The following is a 14,567-nucleotide window of genomic DNA, read 5'->3' on the forward strand; positions in this document are numbered from 1 at the left end:
TAACCTTATCGATGACATTCAACTAGTTTACATATACATTGCTACCCTAGATATGTATAACATAGGGTGTCGGATGCTGCAAGTTTCCTCCAGAAATACTTGTTGATATGTGGTATGGTTCTGTAATAGTATATCTTTCATCAACATTTGAGGATCGCGGCACCAATCAGGCCTCCGCTAGATCTTTCTTAAGGAAACCATGTGATTCTCTAAAGGCTTCCAACAGGCTTCAGATTTAACGTTTGATGTTATTTATACGGATGCTTACACGCGTATATAAGCGCAACTTTGCTGCACGCAGACGTCACTTACCCATCTAGTTCGTTCTGACAGGCCGGTTATACGTAAGGTATTTCCGCTTGTGCCTGCTTTTGCGGTACGTTTATGGGCCATAGAAGATATCTTCTCCTTATGTCGGCCTAAACAAGGTGCAGTAGCGTATACCTATGTATATGCCACAATAATGCCTTAGACATGGGCCTGTCATCTTAACAGTAGTGCACAAGAAACAGTGGCAAACACCATAGTTCTAATGTAAGCATTCTTGAAAGAGGGTCTGTAACATCAGGAACGACGTTGTACGTTACATTGTTTATGGTCAAGTCACAAGTGCAGTACTTGCTTGGCTCGTTTGACAGACTAAGGGTCACCTTTGCATCACCATCCGCTTCCATTACACTGACTGGAGCTGCGTGACGGCATGAACTTGCGATGATACATAGAAACCTTCTTGCTGTCTATAAAAATCAGGCCTGGTTTAGTATAGAGCCAAGACAATATCTGGGAGGAGCTGACCGACGAACGCGTAAACGAGTGAGGGAAAAAAAATAGTGCCGTATCTGATCGCAATAAACAGGAACAACACAGCGAGTACCCTGGCGATAGAAACTAGAGAAACGCAGACATATAATGCGAAACGAGATACGTAATTGACTTGGGCGTAGATACTATAAACGTGTATTCAGTGTCACAAATAGAGACCTTTCAACTAAATTTTGAGGTAGCTAGAGAAAAAGCGACCCTGAACACAACTAAGTAATGATCGCCTATTTTAGCTAAATGTATATTTGCTGCGGTTGCCAGATCTAGTTCAGGTTAAGTAGATATGTTGGATCTACTCATTGACAGGTCGTAAATATAGTCCGCGACAAACACACCAGCGGAAAATATTAAACAGTAAGTTATAGACGGGATCTGCATATAGCAGCCTGCTAGCACTAATACGCTGCTAAGCTTAAGTACGATGCAATATTGCTACGATAAGAGTTTTCATACTATTTCACGGTAGCAATTTGTGTCAGTTATCAATAGTCTGAAAAGATCTGTCATTGCCTTATCTTTCTATCCAAGATTTGTCTGATCGATAAGAATATGTTAGTGCAGGAATAGATGGCTTGGATGTACCTCTAGGCCCATGAAAACATAGACAATAACGGGCAATCGGGCTGGCTCACGCTTTTGTCATTGACTCAACAGAAGGCCTACGACACCTTTTTCACCGGGCGGTACTGTTAGTGGCGGCATTATTCTGCAGGCCTTACATGGATAGAAAACTCTCGTACCTAACTCCCAAAAGGGGCAAGAGATATAAGCAGCTTTCAGGTTCTTTTCGCTAGCGCCTCATCGATATATCTTAGCACTGTCACCTGAGCATAATCGCTATTATCAATGTCAGGCTGGCGATGCTTCCACAGCAAAGATTTTCTTGCATGTGTCTTCATAAAACGTCGTCGTATTCGCTTTGACAAATCGGCGAAGACAAATCGTTCTGTTTCTACATACTGGTTAGCGATGGGCTGTTGCGATTGTTGTTAATTGGGTGTCTTTTGGACGAACGGACGGCGACGGCGAGCGAATTTAAGTGTATGACAGTTTTCAATGATAATAAGGACAGATGGGATAAGTCAATGGGAATAGGAACAGAAAACCTTCTTGATACGGCGCCGCTGTACACTTGCCGGTGTCTGAAAAGACGAGCATTGATGAAAACAGACGTACTGAAGCAGGATACTGTTCAGCACTACAGGCTCCATTAAGTGCAACCAAGATTTCTTGCCCCGAGGGCTGACCTCGACACAGCTCGGGGTCCCGCAGCGCCCGTAATTATGCATTTAAGTGATAGAAGGATCAACGACAACGTTTCTTAGCGGATAGGAACTATCGAGGGAGAAAAAGTCTCGGGAGCGACATGGAGGGAATTGTGTGCATGTCGCTGATGTCGCCATTGCACTTGAACAGCTCTAGCTACTATTTCGAGACACAACCGGTATATGGCGTCGTGGCTGTGACAATGGTGGTGACTCTACGGTAAATATCGTGCTTTTAAATACCCAAAAGGGGTTGAAAACACCCGTGCGAAAAGCCCTGTTTTTTGGTTTCTTGTAGAACTTGGCTTGTTCAGTGTTACGTTTTCGCCGGTGCATTCGATGTGAACACCATTCACCATCCAAGATACCTCCCACGGGGCAAGAAGGGTTTCGATTCTTGCAATACATATTGGTAATAAGGCACTATCTCATTGAGGATCTTGCTAATCCTAAAGAAACAAACATAAGCCAGGACAATGATCAAGTTCTGTGTGGCCTAGAATGCTGTTCTACTGAATGCTTTTGATTAGGTAGAGTGTCCACATCGCGAGTCTTGGCTGGCACGTAACATTTATACTAAACGGTGTTAACAATTTCTCTTGTTTTATTGATTGTAAAGAAACACAGTGTCATCAACGGACTAAAATAAAATAAACGCCAAACGAAATTATCGTACAAGATGAAGACGAACGCTTTGTAATAACATATTTGGCTACCTAAATTCACTGAAACCGTTTTTTGCTTAGTATTCACAGAGAAGTTCTTTATTCCGCAAACAAAGCTCAACTGTATAAGCATTTTCATATATTGAAAACAGTCTAGAAGCCTGGCTGCCGGCACCGTTCTATACTCCACGAAGTAGGGGTGTTCTTTGCCTGTCTCTGCAACCTGAGATGATTACTCAAGGTTGAATCGTAATTGACAGCGCTCGCAGTCGTGGAAGTTGTCACCCTGGAAGATAACTCAAGATCGCCTTTCGCTCCTTATCCTGCATCCTGCATCCAGATTTTGGCACAGGGAAAAACGGCGAAAAAGACAATCATATCTCGGCAAAAGTTTATAACGAATATTGGCGATAAGAAAGGAACGCCTTGTGTAGGCCACGATTCTGTCGCTAGACAACTTCCGGCACTGCCTACTGAACAGATATCCACTTAAAATATCATTTCACTTGCTGTCACAGGGGAGCGAGTGACATTAACAACCCAAAATTGAATCCTGTGTTATCTGATGTCCATTCGGCTGGCGAAGGTTTTCCATACAACTTCATATAGCATGTCCTACTGAAACAGTACATATTTTACACATAGCTATAGCTCACCGTATGCGCGTAATTCTACCTAATAATATATACACACGATATTACGTTCAGTGAGATCGCTTCATCGGCCCTTTCTAGTAATCTGAAGTGTTAACAAGTGTACAGACAACAGCTGTGCTTTGGGGTCCGATATTGATAGCTGGAAAGGGGGAGCAATTGATGCTAGCAGAAGCTTCTGACAAGTGTTTGCACACATGTACGGTGATAACACCGAGGATTGCTCCGTTGTTATGCAAATGGGCAATCGACCAACCATGTATAAGCTTCGTAATAACATATTTCTCTATATATACATAGATATCTCAGCAGTCAGGTCGATGCAAATTTATCCATAGTGTCAATGATTATCGTCATCTCTTCTCGATAATTATTTGATCACAAAAGATAAGCTTTGTACTATACTCACGACGACATTATCTTACTGGTTTAGGCTTTTCCGCTCACAAAAATAGGCGAAGACGTGATGAACATTCAGCTCTTTAATAGAAGTACGACCAGCTTCTATCCTAGGTAAGGGAGCAACAGCTACAGCTTGACTACAAGTGATTTTGTGTGACACGAACTCCCGGATACGATTGCTTCTATAAGTAAATTTCAACTCACATTGTATTTATTTCCTTGTATGCGCTGAGATCATTGGGACACGCCGATGCTCCCTAGTCACAGAGTCAGCTTTATATTACTCGGGGCGTGATCGTTTCGTCTTGACCACGAATTGGCGCAAGAGACCTCTGACAAAAAGTTCGAAAAGCTTTCCGGCGCGGTTTCTGCTATTTTACCGCCCCTTCTGACTGCCTATTGAATATTTCCTACATAACTGTTCTTTCGTTCTAATCGCACAGTATGAGTAAGCTGGATGATACCAACTTAGCCTTTAAAGGCCTAGCTCATCTAGGCCGACTTGTTCCCAGGAAGGTTATAGCGGATGTCACTGTCGACGCGCTAGGCCTTTAAAGGCTAAGTTGGTATCATCCAGCTTACTCATACTGTGCGATGGGAACGGAAGAACAGTTATGTAGGAAATATTTAATAGACAGTCAGTTCAATACACACTATGTGCCATTTCGTATGTTATTCCTATCGATAGATATTCCGAACTAAGCTTCTTTAAGCAGACATCTCAAGGAAGAATACTATTCGAAGATGCTTGCAATTGGTTTCCACCGTTTGAGGTTCTTGCACATCTCGCTAAGCATTTTTCTCCTCATTAGAGACAACGTTTCCTAGATAGGACAGAGTGGTACGAAGTAATGGAGACTAACCTTTCAGAATATAATAGTAGCTATAAAAAGCGTCAGTCAATTTAACATCGGCTGCCCGGCACTTTTTATCAAATAACTGAATCGTGGCCCCCGGATAACAAGCAATTCATTAATGTAATGACCATGAATCGGATAGTCTATAAAAAATTGGTATGGCAGAGCACGGTACGCCCGGGTCGACCACTACCGTTCTAGACAAGAGCAATGTGTTTACCAATACCGGTAGCACTATCTGGACAAATTGCTATACGAAATCAATGCTAAAAAAACATCGATTTGTTTGTCTAATTGGCTTCGGCTTGTTAGAGGCCGGTTGAAGGATCGTCACCGTGCGAATCGCACGGCATCGCCTATATCGCTGACTCGGAGCGGATTGTTCGTTCCGGCCATCGTGTTGGCCAGACAAACGAGGCAGCACCTGAAACGGTTAAAGCCATTACCGTCATCATCATCATATGAGATTCACGGCACGTCTCCTACAAATTACTCACTCGGGAGGCGTTCTCCGACGCAAAGAAATGTCCAAAGGGTATTTCTATAAGGAGCCATAAGTAGCCACAGGTTCCGTGTAGACAGTGCATATTCCACGGTGCGATTGGCTGAGTAGGAGATCGGCAGAGAGCCAGCTGCTCCGCATGGTGGCATATAGCGTATACAGTGGTGGATGTACGTACCCGCCGGTGGTTGTTCGCGCTGGCTGGCTGGCTGGCTGGCTGGTGGCAAATTCGTGGGCCGGCCTACGCTTTCTGATGTTAATGACATTAGCTCTTTTGCTCGTTCGTTCTTAGCAATTGCCAGCTGTAGCGGTTGATTCATGGATTTCCATGTTAATTTTCAGTGTTTGCCACGGGTTCGTTAGTGAATACGAGAACAGCGCAGTGATTCCTGTATAGACGTGTACGTGCAATAAGCACCGCTCCGAATACCTGAATGTGAGTCTGTTTGTACGATCTTTTTACATGTATTCGAATAGTCTACTAGTCACTAAGCAGCTTTTCCTGGCCAGCTTTGGGCACCCTATCCTTGTTCCTTTCTCCTGAGCCTTTCTAACCTCTTCAATAACAAAGATAAACGCCGGCCACATAACATCCACTTGAGCTCGCGCTACAGCCATTACTACCTAGACCATCACTACCAGGTTGTTTCAAGATGGGATGACGACTCGTCATGCAACCACTGCCGAATGAATGACTGATGGTACTAGATTTGGGCCTCTAACCAACCTGGCAGAACGAAATGTATGAACTCGGAACAAAGTACCCTTATGTGGCGTCTCCGCACTTCGCTACTCTACCTATTCTTGGTTATGACAAATTGAGCGAATATTGCAGCATAACAAACGTTTGCCTAGTTGCTTATATATATATATATATTGGCAAAATTTAATCGCCGTACGCGACTGTATTCGCAGCTAGCGTCTGCTCTTGAGAGAAACGGAGTAATTAAAACGAGTTGAATCTAGGGACGTTTAGCTTCTTTCGATTGTTCTATTTTCGACAAGCTTATCCCTGTCATGTCTAACAGTGTGTTTTTAACGAATGGATACGAGAAAGTTGGTTAAATCGGTGCAACAAAGCATGTAGCAACGTAACGAAGTAATTAAAAAAAAAAACAACTATACACAGCCAGAAACCTTACACTTCGTAGATCGTTTTTGTTTTCGATGCTTATAGAGTTTATTTTTTTATAGCGGCAATAAAGTCTGTACGGATGAAGCGGGGCAAACGGTCTAAAACGTTACTGGGGCAAATAGTAGACAAAAAAAAAAATTGTACTTTTCTGCTTTCTATATGAATGAGGATAGCCATTGAGATCGATGGCCGGGGGTGTTTGACGATCTGGTACGTGGGTGCGATAGGATAGCAGTTAAAAAAGTGTGCATTATGAAAGGCCGATCAGCGCGTCGTTTCGAATTTGCCTACGGCTTAGATGCACGCAGAAACAGTTTGATGTTGTCAGTCTTAATTTTAGAAAAAATACGCGATATATGTAGTACTCATTTGCGTACTCATTAGGCACAGTGTACCCTTCAAGATGCTTTCTAATCATTTCATCGAATACTCTTAAATTACTTAAAACTTCTTATCAAGAAGTAATTAAGTGAAGCAATTTTTGAGACGATCCAACTGAATACATATAGCAGCATAAACGAATATACCACATTCTACACAGAGAAAAGGGAACATTCAAGACCGATTATGCAGTATTAGGGTGAAACACGACTTGTGGAAGTACTGGTATACACTAGCGACCCACAAGATGTCAGCAAACATTTCCAAACAACTGAAAAATGGCGCGGTAAATAAAATCTCATAATGAGCAAACGCAGACGTAATATCTGATTTAAGTGAGTAAGTGCGGTATTTACAGGTATTTTCGGGTAATGTATCGTACAGCTGGCGGATTCTATTTCGCCACCCTGAACAACTAAATGGCAGTATTTCAGTGAGCTTGATTGACTCGAGTATTTTCCAGCGACTTTGTGTGTTTTCGTTAAGTGTCAAAATGGGATGAGGAACAAATGCCACCGAGGAGCAACAAAAAAAAAAACTCTAATTAGCAGATTGCATTGTTGAAACAAAGGTAGACAGTGTGCAGCGCTGAATTAATGTGATGTTTCATGTTCCCCAGCATACGGTCGCGTACTCCACTACGGAGGAGGGAAAATCTTTCGGTACTGTGCCCTTAAATAGCTAACGACAACTGAAAAAAAGAAGCACACAATTGAAGTGAGAGGTCCGTATTACTATTTGCAGAGTTTTGAAACGTAAGTTCGTCTCGTATAGTATCTTCCTGAGCAGACTAAGAAAAACGTGAATTCCTTGTATCGTTTCAAAGAAATTAGACTCAGCAACAACAGAAGTTCCCAGAAACACTGCCAATTACTGAATTCAGGTCTGGCGTGGCTTAATTCAATGAATTCAGCTAGTTCAGCGAACCTCAATTTCACAAAAAAACGTTTAGCAAACCGCAAAGGAAGATATCCGTGAAGAGAATCACCTTCGTGTAATAACAGCAATAACTGATACAACGAAAAACCGCATCGGAACAACGCCCCGAAGTGTAGTAGCAGGTATCGCTGACGCTTGCAACTTAATTAAATTATTTTTCAACCATTAAAAAATATCCGCCGATTCCTCTGTCGAAATCTGCGGTGCCAGTATAAAATAGAATAATAGAAAAAGCATTTGAAACTATCCCGCTCCGTTAGTACGCAATTGGCCTTAAAACTTGAAGTTACTTGACTCACGTTATTCAGATCGATTTGAATAATACTTGAAGCCCAAGTACTTTTCACACCGTTCAACTTATCTTAGAACTTATTTCTTCAATAATTGATTTCCTGAATGCGATGTAATTCTACGTAATGGATAGCATCGAATGAAGCATCATAACAGATGCTATAATAATAGCTCAGTCCTCGAAGAAGTTTGCTCGACCAAGCAATACAATCTAATATGCTCAATCGGATCTAGACACGCTGCCTAGATTGTCCAACGACAGCAACAAGGCCAGAAGTTCGCCGTTCATCAGACCCCTTGAAATCAGAGTCGGCTCGTTTGCATAATGCCGGTTACTTCTCGATAGTGTGATCAAGTAGGCAAATGGAAGTGGCTGTATGGCGGGTACCTCTTGATCAATTAAAACGAATGAAGGTTATAACGAAAAAAGGTGATACTCGCTATTACATCTATCGATATACTATGGCTCGTCTATAATAAACGCTGCAACTTGCTAGCGTAGGTCGTAAACTGTGGAAGCCAGCCGCGTCAGCAGTACAGTTAATATAACACTCAGCTCAGTACCGTACCGCAGTTTCCTCAACAATATTTCCTTCTCCGTACTGTATCTTTGCCCTCGCTTTTTTTCAGGGAGCAGAGGCCAAGAAGCTAAACAAGGAAGCATAAAGAAAACAATTGTTAGCTGAAGCAGACAGCATTAGGGTAGCTTCCCAGCCATAGCCAGCCATAGCTCTTCCCCTAAATCCACGCAATCGTCACCGAACGGTGGTGACAGATCAAACGACAGATGCGGTAACTGAGTTTTGCTTATTACGTCTATTCGAATGGACTGTCCATCCGATGCTGCGGCTGCTGTAATGAGAACGGCCCATGTGATCGGCTGAGTGCGGGTAGTGTGCTCTAACGTAAGTTTCAAAAAGTCGTATAAATAACGTGGCAACAATGGGTTGTCGAAAGAGTTGTCAGGCCACAGCCAAATTTAACGACAGTATTAAACCGAATATGCGATATAAATGACGATCTATGGCCTTTTGCCATTTCTCCGGTAACGCCATTCCCACCACTGTGAAACTTTGGTTAGTTTTTAAGCGAGAAATTTTTGCATCCCTCTATCAACCACTCATCTAAACGAACACCACGAGAGTCGTGTGACCCTAACGAAATGACGCACAAAAATGCCCTAGTCGGGTTCTCTCGAATTTCGCCGAGTAGCCAAGGATGTACGTAGTCTGACATTATTACGGCGAAAGGTGGCAGCGTCTCTGTTTACTAGATCAGGTCGATTTTTTCAATAATTTGTTGTAATCTTGTCCATCTTTCAGAGAAGAGATCCGAATCAATTATTTTGCCAGGCGGCAATGACTCAAAGCGCACAATTCTGTTCCGATCCCACAAAAACATAGCGTCGCTTTTTTTTCGCCCACTGTGCGTTTCGTGTGTGACTTCCTGTTCAGCACCCGTGGGCAATCGCTTCATAGATGGCTTGATTTTATTTCGTCACTATTAAGTGTCGCATTTAGAAATACAATCGAGCTAATTCGTGTGGCACCTAAATATCGAGCTTTTTTTTTTTTTTTTTTTTTTTTTGCAGGGTAAGTAATTAAAGCTGTGCACTGCGATAATCATTGCCCGTCTAAACCTTGATCTTGCTTTTGTCGTGTCCAAATTGTAAAAATGTAGCAAATTTTTATAGATACTTTGTTACTTAAATACGATTTTTTTCATCTCGATCATTTTCAACGCGCTCTGTCCCAACTTTACACCAGCTCAACAACTGTTTACCCAATTTGCACAACGCGTTCGCGTTTTTTTTTTTTTTTTACCATTATCAAATCCTGGCTTTAAACTATACTTACGATGACCTAACGCAACCTGAAATATGGAACTAAGAGCCATCTAGCTGGAAAAACAATTCAATACAATCACCAAAACGCACAGGTATACTGCGCCGTTTAATTAATGGACTATTGTTAGCTTTTGAGTGTCGATATGCTTGGTTGCGTCACAACCTTCTCCCGCTTATAGTCGCTGCTTGTTCGAGCACTCCGAGTTGGGTGAGAACGACCGAAATGAAGGAATCGTGACAAGATCCTTGTGTAGTATAGTCGGCAAATGATCAGGCCATGATAAATCGATGATAATATTAGCGCAAAAACGTCACATATTTTGTATTTAGAATAAACAGCTTCTATGGCCACATTAGTGCTATGACGTTTGCGTTATGAATATATCTTCTGCTCTACAGTCTAGCAAATCCACGTAACAGCACGTGCAAAAAATGTCGATCTTCATACATTCATCGTAGCCACTTATTCAAACTAACTACGACCTTGTTTTTAAGCCTGATTTTATAAACTGTTCTATATCAACGGACGATAAAGCTATAGAGCAGCGTTCTGACATGGCGGGACGATTAATGTCCGAGGAACATAATTGAATGGCTCCTATGATCACTGGGATAGTTGCGACAATCGGACCAAATAGTTTTTTTTTGTCATTTCCACACGTCAATATGTTTTTCGTTCTCCACCTACGTTTCATTCCCATATGCTATATATGCACTTGATTTGCTGCTAAACATGTATTTACTTATTTTCTTTCTATAACAAAGTGTTGCGCCGTTTCAACAACGTTTAGCGTCGTTGAAAAATCGATGTGGGGGACGATTCCCTGGGAAGTCGTTTTCGTTATTCTATAAGAAGGAAAGAAATGGAAAACTGTTATTGTGAAACATCCCCGCTAGACGAATACGTAGGATAGGCTAGATTTCTCCTGTCCTTCCTCTCAAATATCGTAGGATACTGTGGAATTCGAGCCACTCTTCCACACCCAAGCGTAGTTTCAACGGCGCGAAAAGACTAAGCCACTAAGCTAATAAGAAAAGCCCTCCTCCGTGTTGCCTCCTTGTTCTAGATAAGTGAATATGAACAATGGAGAATCATCGATCACGAGCAGAGAACTAGCCGAGGGGCTAAATCCGGGCTCTTCAGTCTAATCTGCTAATCTGCTTGCCACTTGCCGCCCGTCCCCTACGTTAGCTTTATTTTCTCAGCTTCGATAGTGAAATTTTCTTATTTGCTGTCACTTCTCCTTAAATCAGCATCGCCAGAACAGACCCCGTTATTCGTAGCCTTTCGTGTTGTCGCCGAATAGGTGACTGGTTTATCCTACGACACGTTCTGCTTCAGCTTTGACCAATGCTGCTGCTGCTGCTCCAACAGCGGTCGGTCCTCATGGCTAAATCCTTAGCTTTTCTGGGTGTCCAACTCCACTTCCCACTATAATGACTGTTATTTAGTGCGACGCCCTCGTTCCCGCTGCTCTGTGCCCTGGAGTCGCTGTGCATCGATTTCTCACGTAAGCCTTCGTTCTGTTTTTGGAAAATTTCTGTGTTTGTAAAGAAAGTGTGCACGAGTCTCTCATATATAGCATAGGTTCGGAGGTCGGCCAGGACACGTCTTCACTTCTATTGAAGCCCCTAGGCATTCGTAGAAATATACAAACTCACGTTTGGGTATTGGATAGAGTGGTAGGGTGCAGGGGGCACAATTGTCGAGAATAATACGAAATGCAGAGACGCAGAGAAACCTGCAAGCTTCTGTTGGTTTATAGGAAAAGATGATAACATCCATCATGTGTTCCTTACACAGTAGCTACTACGATGCCTCTTGTCTGTTAAGCGCTGTTTACACTTTAGAGTACTGGAAAAATTGGTGCGTGAGTCAGTGAGTTGGGCGGCAGCGATAAAAAGTAAAAAAAAAAAAAAGATATGGGAAATGGTTTTAATTTTTTTGCTTCGAGGCTACCTCAAGTTTTTTCGTTCTATTTATTTCTCTTCTGTCCGGCCCTCTTTCTAGAGGGAAGATCTTGGAGATTTTGATCCAGCTATGAACAATTTTTATCTCTAAGAATCAGAACTTTAAATTTAGTCACAGAACTAGAACTTACTTCAGATTTGCAGTTACTTTACATGGCGATTTTGATAATATTTTACATCAAGGAAACAACTACGGCTAAGTACGATTTACGTATGCAACGTCATTCTCCAATAGCATTAGCATTAACCAGCCATCTAAAGCAATTCTTAACGGCTTTGGTACTAGAGAGAAACGTTGAGCGAAGCGTTGAGTTTGGTAGCACTAGTAGTGGTAAAGAGAATAAACGACATGAAGGCAAAGGAAGACAAGGAATTACATAACAACAGAGTCCCGCTGTGGAATAATCTGAAGGCGATGGTGCGTTGCCATGCCCGCCCTTCATCATTTACAATACTGCTGTCTGCCGCCGTAATAAATGTTAGTTTCTCGTTCGTGACGTACAAATGCTGTAGAACTTTAAAAAAGGAATTGAAAAGAATCAGGTTTATGATGATCTCGCAACAAAATTCGTGTGGCTGAAGGCATGAAATATGATGTAAGCACTTTCGTAATATCCATACCTCCATGGTCACATTCTGGTATCTGGATTGTTATAATGTCTTCGCGAGGTTTAATGCTATCTATATAGGGCCGGTTTCAACGCAATGAACGCAGATGTTTATGGCCAACGATACTAAATTAAGAGCAACATTAGCTTGCGAATCAATTACTATTGGATGAAGCGGTGGACAGCGATGGGTCCGTTTCCACCGTTTTAAGTGAATTGAACACGTAGAAAAAGATGTCACCCAGTACCCTTTTTTACGAACCGCACACGACACCGGCTAGGCGTCCTTGTTAAAAGGTAATTTTTTGATTGTTGGTTCTCTTTTCCCGTTGTCTTCCTTTATTGCGATACTTTATGCTTCCCAAGCGATCACCACCCGGACGTCATAGGCCTCTATTTTTTCCTGGGTCACTTCGCCTGACCATGATGCGTTTGCTCAAAGGGCGCACCAAAAGTGCTAGAGAAAAGGCGCGACCGACCTTTTCCCACACTGCCCCCATGCATACCCCTTTAGCTGATTTGACTCTTCCATCTAACATTGAAGTTAGTTTGCCCTGCTGAAGCTTCCTATGGGCCTATCGTCCCTAGTGGCGAATTCTGCTGGCAGCGGAAAGCATGTCTGTTCGCCTTTACTTTTTGCATTGTTGGTTGCCCGTGAACAATACCATTGAAACTGAACCAGAAATGAAGAGCAATCCTGTAGGAATCACATGGTCGTATTGTCACGTATGAAATGCATCTGTCAGTCTGTCTGCCTAGCTATCTATGTGAGAAAATCCGCCATTTCAACAGAACAAAACGTTCCTGAAATCCGAAGGAATTCGCGGAGCACATGGCCTATTGTTTCCACGTTTTTCCTAACCATCAGGCTTTGACTTTTTCCTCTTGTACCTGTAGAACGAACAGCCAACGCAAGTGGTCTACCACTGCTTGACTATCTGATCTACTAAATTTCTGCTAGAGGCAATAACATTCTATTGATCTCGACTTTATGCAAGTGCTCAAAAGTCTTAGAGGTGCACATAAGGGTCTGGAGTAGACTCGAAGAACTAGTTTTTTGCCACACACAGAAAGGACATGCCGTTCACCGGTCAGCGCCATCATCTCGAAGGGTAAATTATTTCGTCCCTATTCAGGTTCTTACTTTCTGCATTCTCTATGTTCGTTATTTAACTCTCTCTCTTCACCTCGGCAGATCTTACCAATACCAGTGACCTCATCTTTCTGAGAGTCTTCCTGGCCCTTACACATCTAGCAACAGAATGACTATCGAATGACAAACTTGCAGCTGGAGCAATATGGAATGGCTACATGCATATTTACTTATGGCGGCATAGACGAATGACTTGGTCAGGCCTATTAAAACAAGACGTTTGCTCCCACATGTTGAAACTGACTGTCTGTCTGTCTGTCTGTCTGCTTTTCGAACAACGAAGGTAGCAGGTAAAGCTGAACGACACTGGATTTGCAACCCAAGTAAGTATACAGCACTAGAGTTATAATTCCAAACTACCGCAACCCTAAACATATTTGGGGTGGCACGGACAGGCGGGAATGAGAAGGGATCTCATCAGTGAGCAGATTCAGTGAGCATCTTAAAAAAGGTGTCTTCTTTCCTCGTCCCTGAGGGATTCATGGAGTCGGTCATGGCTCAAACTTACTCCCAATGCAACCCCCTGCGCACAAATCCAGTCAGCAGTAGCAACGTCAATAGCGGTCGCTTTACAGCGGCAGAAGCCAAAATGCATCGTATTCCATACAGAATGCTTTCTTCTTTCAGCATAGTATCGTCTGATAGCGCTGCGCAGAAATACGAAGTAGGAATTGGCTGGCAGTCGCCTTCCGCCGCTGAAAAAACTGTGCAAACGACTGCCAAAAGGAAATTACTCACAGTAAGTTACCGTATACTATTATATTTCTGAAGATATCAATCCAGCGGTTTCTCGATCATTTCTAACGTCGCTCCGTAACTGCGTTCCTGTCTGCATCGCCGGATGCACTTTTTTGCCCGTAACATATAACATAGCATTTTTGCAAAGTAAACATCTTAATCTGAATAAAATCGCATGTCATGGTATTGTATGGTAGAAGTGATGTTTAATTAAAAAGGTGGCGGCCCGCACAAAAAATCTGATACTTTTCTTGCCCCGTTCCTTACAATAAGCAGGTTTAACTTTCCAGATAGGGTTATGGGGTTAGGGCTAAATGGGTTATACGCTTTCTTGTTTAA

General features: G+C 42.5%; 1 long non-coding RNA gene across 2 annotated transcripts; it reads left to right on the plus strand.

Annotated features, from left to right (window-relative positions):
- The first annotated feature begins 5,297 nt into the window (after positions 1-5,297).
- Positions 5,298-14,348, plus strand: LOC111267491 (uncharacterized). 2 transcript variants are annotated; one of them, XR_002684657.2, is made up of 3 exons: positions 5,298-5,602; positions 13,774-13,813; positions 14,118-14,348. It is a non-coding gene; the product is annotated as an uncharacterized LOC111267491 (long non-coding RNA). The 2 variants fall into 2 exon arrangements; XR_002684658.2 differs by having other exon boundaries at positions 13,778-13,813.
- The last annotated feature ends 219 nt before the right edge of the window (positions 14,349-14,567 follow it).

This window comes from Varroa jacobsoni, unplaced genomic scaffold (genome assembly GCF_002532875.2).
Source record: "Varroa jacobsoni isolate VJ856 unplaced genomic scaffold, vjacob_1.0 scaffold_125, whole genome shotgun sequence".
Lineage (NCBI taxonomy): Eukaryota > Metazoa > Arthropoda > Arachnida > Mesostigmata > Varroidae > Varroa > Varroa jacobsoni.